The sequence below is a fragment of the Osmerus eperlanus genome, chromosome 21 (genome assembly GCF_963692335.1).
Source record: "Osmerus eperlanus chromosome 21, fOsmEpe2.1, whole genome shotgun sequence".
Taxonomy (NCBI): Eukaryota; Metazoa; Chordata; class Actinopteri; order Osmeriformes; family Osmeridae; genus Osmerus; species Osmerus eperlanus.
Genome location: NC_085038.1, coordinates 2562870 through 2570517, shown reverse-complemented (window position 1 = coordinate 2570517; position 7648 = coordinate 2562870). Strand labels below are relative to the sequence as shown.

Sequence of the window (7648 nt, the reverse complement as noted above, 5' to 3'; positions counted from 1 at the left end):
GCACAGACCTGGTCAAGCCTACAGGCTTTAATCAAACCTGGCAACCCCAACCCCCTCTGAGGGCAAAGCCGACAGCACGCTGTCTACACCGTGGAGTCTCAGTCCTCTCCTCATCCTCCACTCCCTCCTCCTCCTCTTCTTCCTACTCATCCTCCTCTTTCCCCTCTCCTCATCTACCTATCCCTTTTTCTTCTCCTCATCTACCTATCCCTTTTTCTTCTCCTCATCTACCTATCCCTCCTCATCCCCCTCTTTTCCCTTCATCCCCTCTCCCTCCTCCTCATCAACACGTTCCTCCTTCTCCTCTCAACCACCACTTGAAGTGCGTGTTTGGTCCATAGGGGCGAGAGAGCACTTAAGCAGACGTCTCGCGGGGACGTGTGGAGCAGTGTCAGTAGTACATTAGAAGTGCTTAGCGCGGGCCGCTAACTAGACGTATCTCCCCGCAGCCCAGGGGGGAGGGAACAGAGAAGGACCCAGGAAGAAGGAGGGTTCGCGGGATAGTGACATGATGATTACTGGGTTCCCTCCGTGATTGTGATGGTCTGCTGGTAAAACCATGTAATCATGAGACCTAGAGAGAGGGGAGGGAGGAGGGGGGAGGGAGGGAGTGTGGGCCGTCCCTCCTCCCTCCTCCCTCCCTCCTCCTTCCCTACTGGCTCCTGTTCCTTGTCATTCGCCTGACAGGTGCCCCCCCCCCCCCCTTTCTATCTGGTGGTTTGAAACTAGTAAGCCAAGTCACACACACACACACACACATCATGTTCCTTTTAGTAAAGCCACATAAAGAGAGAGAGAAGATCCTAACAAAGCCTGTAGATAAAGCATATGAATGCCGATAATTGGCCTATTTCAGACCATCAATGACTGAAAGAGAAGGCTGCATGCTGTTCCTCCTGGACCATCACAGCCCTCTGATCACCTCCGCTCAACACACAGTAGAACAGGTCGGGAGCTCTATGGACCAGACACCTGCTCACATCACCTGCTCGTGTCTGGGTGTGGCGGCTCTGAAGCGGGAAAGGCAGGTGGGAGGGTGTTTAGCTGGCGGAAGGCTGTTATCAGTGGTCATGGTGTGTGTTATCTGGCAGTGCTGGTAGTGTGTGTGTGTGTATGTGTGTGTGTGTTTGTGTTATCTGGCAGTGCTGGTCGTAAATGGTGGTGTGTGTGTGTGCTGGTAGTCTCTGCAGCTGACTCTACAGAGCTGCTGGCTGGACTGCAGTGTTGCTCTCTCTTCTCTCTTTGTCTCTGCGCTGCAGTCAGCCCTGCCTGCAAATGAGCACTGGGACGGGGCAATTATTCAGCATGGGGCAAATCCCCTCCTTTTTCTCTCCAGTTCATCGCTTTTTCTTCCTCCATCTCCCTCCCTATTCATCTCTCCTTCACTCTCCCTCTCGGTCTCTCCCCCTCGCCATATTTCTCTCTCTCTCTCTCTCTCTCTCTCTTTCTCTCTCTCTCTCTCTCTCTCTCTCTCTCTCTCTCTCTCTCTCTCTCTCTCTCTCTCTCTCTCTCTCTCTCTCTCTCTCTCTCTCTCTCTCTCTCTCTCTCTCTCTCTCTCTCTCTCTCTCTCTCTCTCTCCCTCCCTCCCTCCCCTTCTCTCTCCCTCCCTCCCTCCCTCCCCTTCTCTCTCTCTCCCTCCCTCCCTCCTTCCCCTTCTCTCTCTCTCCATCTCTCCTTCTCTCTCCCTGTTAGGATTGTCATATGATCAACATGGATGTTTGAGTGTGAGTGGAGGGATCCTGTAAGCATTGACATTTCCATGAGCACACACATTTCACTCACTCATCAATGGATAGATTCCTCCCATCCCCCTATTTTTGGTTTCTTCTCTTCCCCTCTTTCCCCCTCCCCTCCTGTTGCTCTCACTGGTCGAGGAGTGTGTGTGTGTGTGTGTGTGTATGCGAGTCACAGTACCAGGATGCCGGTCCGCTAGCAGGTGAAAAGATCTGTCGGTCTCTCAGCTACCAGGGTGACTCTCATCTGCCTCTCTTTCTCTCTCTCTCTCTACCTCCCTCCATCTCTCTCTCCCTCCCTCCTTCCGTCTCTCTCTCTCTCTCTCTCAGACTCCTACCCTGTCTACTGTACACACTGAGAGCAGATACCTACCCTTCCCTGTCAGGTAAGAGGTCTTCTCTTTCTGATGTGTGTGTGTGTGTGTATGAAGTCGGACAGCTGTTAGCCAAGCCCAGTGTGTCTGTCCTTTGTTAGAGATGTCGGTAGGTAAAATCAAAAAGCTATTTTATTTCTCTACTAGCATCTCTCTGACTGCCTCTCTCTCCTCCCACTGCATTTCTGCAGATCAGAGGAGAGCAGGTGTTTGGATAAGCAAATTCTGTGCTCTTTGTTAGAGAACACCAGGATGACGAACATGTTTTGTTCTGAACTGCAGGACGGGAGGATTCCTCAGTATCTGAGGGGTCTTACCACAGACCTGTGTGTGCAGAGGGTTAGCTCTGTATGCGACTGATTATGTCTAGACAGCATTGATTATGTGTGTGTGCTTGTGTGTCTGCCCACTGTGTGTGTATGTGTGTGTTTCTGCTCTGTGTGTGTGTCTGCTCTGTGTGTGTGTGTGTGCGTGTGTATGTGTCTGCTCTGTGTGTTTGTGTGTGTGTGTGTGTGTCTGCTGTGTGTGTGTATGTGTGTGTGTCTGCTTTGTGTGTGTGTGTGTGTGTGTGTGTGTGTGTGTGTGTATCTGTGTTTGTCTGCACTCTGTGTGTGTGTGTGTAATGCAGCGTCAGAGCCGGCAGGATAGCTGTCACATCCATAGTGACAGGCCCTGTCTCCTCTCTGGCTGCTCCCAGGGCCTGTCTCCTTCCTGGGAACACAGGGCTGACACGCAAGGCTGCAGGAGGGGCGGGCACAGGGGGGGGGGGGGGGCATGGGGGGCATCTGAGGGGACGTGTCCTCTTTTCAGGGACACAAACAAGGCCCTGTGCACCCTCCCTCACCCACACTCTGCCAATGGGTGATTCTGATTGAAATGTCTGGCACTGTGCCAGCAGCCACTCTGACCTCAGAGAGTTCCAGGACCTGAGGGGCGTGAAAACCCTCTGCTCCTCTATTAGAAACATGATGTTCCCGGCTCCTCTATTAGAAACATCATGTTCCCGGGTGTGTTTCAATGTTGATGTGTGGGAGCTGGACATTCCAAGTCATTAAGACACCTGCCTGCACACTGTACAGCAGCTGTAGCCTGGAGCTCTGTATTTGTGTGTGTGTGCTTGTGTGTGTGTCTGTGGCTATGCACCAGGTGGTAGTTTACATAACCTACTGAAAAGATAAAGCTGTAGGCTGTGGGTGTGTTCTGCTGGATCACTACACGCAAATGCTAGCAGTGCGGGGTCGTGGTATGTGTGTGTGTGTGTGTGTGTGTGTTTGGACAGGGCAGGAGAGGCTGTGTCCTCAAACTTGGAGAGCTGCTGTCAGCACGATCACTTTTCAACCTGTCAGAGTACTGCGGACTGCCCCCATGCCTCCCTACACACACACACACACACACACACACACACACTCACACACACACACTCACACACACACTAAGGAGAAGGGGAGGTTTGTCGGGGATAGACTTGAGGAAGCTGAGGATAGAGGGTGGAGGGAATCAACCGTGAGAGGAGGGATGAGGTAGAGGAAAGAGAGGAGGAGAGCGGAGGAGAGAAGCGAGGGAGGAAAGAGTGAAGGACAAGAATAGAGAGAAAAGTAAAGGGAGAGCAGGGCCAAGAGTACGGAGGCAGACATAATGGAGAATATGCCTGCTGTTGAAGGTGAGTGGGAAGGCATAGTCACATTGAGCATGTGTGTGTAGGTGTGTGTTCGTGTGTGTGTGTTCGTGTGTATGTGTGTGTGTGTGTTTTTCGCTACTCTCCATGCCTCCCACTTCTTAATGAATGAGTCCAGGCTGGATAAGAAGGCCTCATTATCTGTAGAGATCTTATCTTTAGAGATCTTAAAACACCTCCCCTCTCCCTGGAACATGTCAGCGACCACACACTGAGACAACAAGGGAGAGCTGCTTCAACTGGAGCATCTCATCTCCCCCGTGGAGAGAGGAGGTTTCATTGGGTGTGCTTTGCCTTCGGCAAGGGCACAACCTTTGTTCTCTCACATATATATTTATTATTTATTATTGTTTATTTTCGCCCCCCTAAGGATCAGTCAATATTTGGACTACATACACAACGGCGGTGTCAAAAGGTTCGTCTTGGTAGCGATTGCGTTGGTTGTATTTTTATTTACGTTCCGTTGCATGGTTTAAGTAGAAATTGCGTTTTTGTGGTGAAAAGTGAAGCTAACTGTGGCTAATTTTCTAGCCACAGTCACTGACGTTACTACGTCACTAACGTCACGAAAACACGCGTGACTACCTGTAGCAGAACATTCGTTTCACATCTGTTAACTTGGGGGATAGCTAGGCTAACTATAGCTTTACTGCAAGGCAGCTGCAGAAACGCCACAAGCAAAGAGGCCAGGGTGATAACTATTTACTCATTTTACTTTGTGATGTGAAACACAATTATGAAATGTAATGTACAATATTAGCTGATATTATTAAGGAAGTAGGCCCACATCTACTTTTGGAAACGGTAGTCTACTATTTCACTGAAGCATTAGCATCATGACATTAGCCTCTGTTGCCCGGGCAACACACACTACAGTGGTCGATGATGCATCTGTTTTCAATCTTTAACATAAACATTCCTCACAAATACATTTTCGTTGAAGGATTTATTATGACATTACATTACAAGTAAACGATTTGTGGGTGAAATTATCATTACCTGTGGTTTCAAACCAGTGTTGCTCACTGCAACGCTGTAGCCTACGCGAGACACTACAAAAACATCTAGTACACAGCTGTAGGAAGTCAAACGGCGACAGAACATGTTCGGCACTCCCCTTACTTAAATCAAAAGTCTATCTAACTGCTAACCTTAACTTCATTGCCACAGCCTAAACTTTGTCAATCTGTTCATGAAAATAATTAATTTCAGCCTAAACCGTACAACGGAACGTTAAATCCAATTCAACCAACGCAATCGCTACCAAGACGAACACAGCAGTAGTCTAGTACTGTACCGTAGTAGTACAATTTACCGGGGCAGCTTCTCCACACAGGGCTATATCGCACTTTGCGTTGTTACTGACAATGATCGCTACCAGTGAGCTTTTTATGAAAGCGATTTTCCACTAAATAAATGTCAAGCTTATTTACGTTTTTGGGGGCATATTTTCAGTTAGAAGATGGTACTGTTTGAATCGCGATTCCATCTTCTACTGCCGGGTAACGTCGTAGAATAATCTTCAAAGGGGGTTCTTTATTAATGAATGAATGCAATGAGTAGGCTAAATGCCTGAAAATATCATGAGAAGGGAAAAACTTAAAATGACGTTTAAGTCATAGAGATTAGGTAAATTTTTACACCGGTCTGCCAAATTTATTCGTTTTGATTCAACGATGAGGCTGCCTCTTGCAGGGGAAATGAGAAGACATCTATTTCATTCTACACTTCACTCGTATTTTCAGTTGTAAATGAGCAGCAAAAAAAAATGCTTTTAAATCTATGTAATCTTAATAAATAATAAGTATGCATTTTTATATAAAATATACAGAAATATCAGTTGTAAAAATGTCATTCAAAAACGGACCCCTGTGCAACCGACGCAAGCAAGCACACCCTACAATTTCCCCAGAAATTGTACCGACAGGAAGAAGCAGTAGGAAGATCTTCAGATTAGGTCTTCTCTTCTGATCTTCTCTCTTTCCTTCTCTCTCCCTCCTTCTCGCTCTAGTCCTCTCTTGCTCTCTGTCTCTCTATGTCTTCCTCTCTCGCTCGTGTTCTCTCTCTCCCTCGTTCTCTTTAACCCAGTTGGCCTCAGTCCCTCAGGGATGAGACAAGGGCGGGTCAGAGGGATGAGGGCGGGTCAGAGGGATGAGGGCGGGTCAGAGGGATGAGGGCGGGTCAGAGGGATGAGGGCGGGTCAGAGGGATGAGGGCGGGTCAGAGGGATGAGGGCGGGTCAGACCCAGACTTGGCAGGCTGGCGCTGGACAATGGGCAGTTATTTGACACACATCGATAGGACAAATCTCACAGCTCTTCTTTGTTGTAGAGTCCAGCCCTCCATCCTGTCTCCTTCCATACAACCTAAAATTAGATAAATCACACTCCTCCTTCCCCAGAGAAGAGATGGCATCTGTGCAGAGAGAGAGAGAGAGAGAGAAAGTGAGAGAGAAAGAGAGAGAGAGCAAGAAATGGACAGAGAGAGAAAGAGAGAGGGTCCAGGCGCCAGAAAAAGCCCCTCCCCTCTGCTCCACACTTTAACGTGAACAGGATGCAGTGTTACTACTGTGCTCCCAGAAGCTGGGTAAACTCACACATCTGCATTTACCCGCGCTTGGCTAAGTCCTGGCTGATCCCCGAGGACAATCCCAGAATCCTCCACACTCACTGTCCAGCTACCAGATTTGAATGAAGCCAAAGTTAAGAGGAACGTAGTCTGGGCTGAAGTCTCCCCTGTGAAAGTCAATGCTGAATTTGACTCCTTGATGACTCAGGTGAGGGTTTATGTTGGTTGAGGGGCAGTTCTATGGGCATATGTTAAGCCCTCTGTGACATTGCTTGTAAAAAGGGCTATATAAATACATTTGATTTGATTAGATCTGGTGGGTCTGTATGTGTGTTTGGGGTTAAGGTTAGGGTCTGGTGTTGGGGTAGGGTTAGGGTCTGGTGCTGGGTGTGTGGGGCTGCTACTGGTGATAGATGTGGAGCCGGCCTCCTGGACAGACTGAGGCCTGGGGTGTCTATCTGGCAGGATGTCTTGCCTGCCTGGCTGGTTGCCTGGATACCGTAGTTGCCTGGCTGCTGCTGTTTCTGGAATCCAAGCCCCGATGCTGGCTCACGACCGGGTCTGTCGTCACCGACAGTTGGGTGACCTTGAGTCCGGGTGACAGGGGGTCACGTGTCACAAAGCCATGGTGTTCCTTCTAGAACTGGGGGCTGTACTCTCTCACTGGAACCTTTCAACGACTGTAAAGGGAGAGTGTGGAGGGGGGCCCTGGGGGGGGGAGAAAATTACTTTATACGAGTGAAATTATCTTGCAGCATGGACAGATAATTTTACTCGACAACATATCTTAAAATAAGTTGGTTCCGGTCTAGAAATAAGTAGGCTTAACAATATACCACAAATTAAAAGATAGAAACTAGTAAATAATTTTTGAAACATTAAGACAAAGATAATAAATATTATATTTCCAGAACTAACATTTTTAATCTTGGCAAGCCGAACAATTTGCAGTGTGTTTGTGTGTGAGAGAATGCTCAGCAACAGGGGAAGCAGGTGTTGAGCGGTTAGGGAATCGGGCTATTAATCGGAAGGTTGCCAGTTTGATTCCCGGCCGTGCCAAATGACATTGTGTCCTTGGGCAAGGCACTTCACCCTACTTGCCTCGGGGAGAATGTCCCTGTACTTACTGTAAGTCGCTCTGGATAAGAGCGTCTGCTAAAATGACTAAATGTAAATGTAAAATGGTTGTGGTCGTGGCTGTTGATGGATGTGGGCACCACAGAGAGAAATGAAGAGGCTTGAGTAGGAAACAGAGAATGACTACGCAATCTGAGTGACGAACATTGGACATGACATGAA

General features: G+C 48.5%; 1 protein-coding gene across 1 annotated transcript in view; it reads left to right on the top strand.

The window, feature by feature from the left end:
- The first annotated feature begins 1831 nt into the window (after positions 1–1831).
- The window catches only part of LOC134007847 (basic salivary proline-rich protein 2-like), a 14284-nt gene continuing 8467 nt past the window's right edge, over positions 1832–7648 (top strand). The window contains exon 1 of the mRNA XM_062447563.1: positions 1832–2119. The gene's annotated coding sequence lies outside the window, so the exon portion shown is untranslated. The remainder of the gene's footprint in view (positions 2120–7648) is intronic.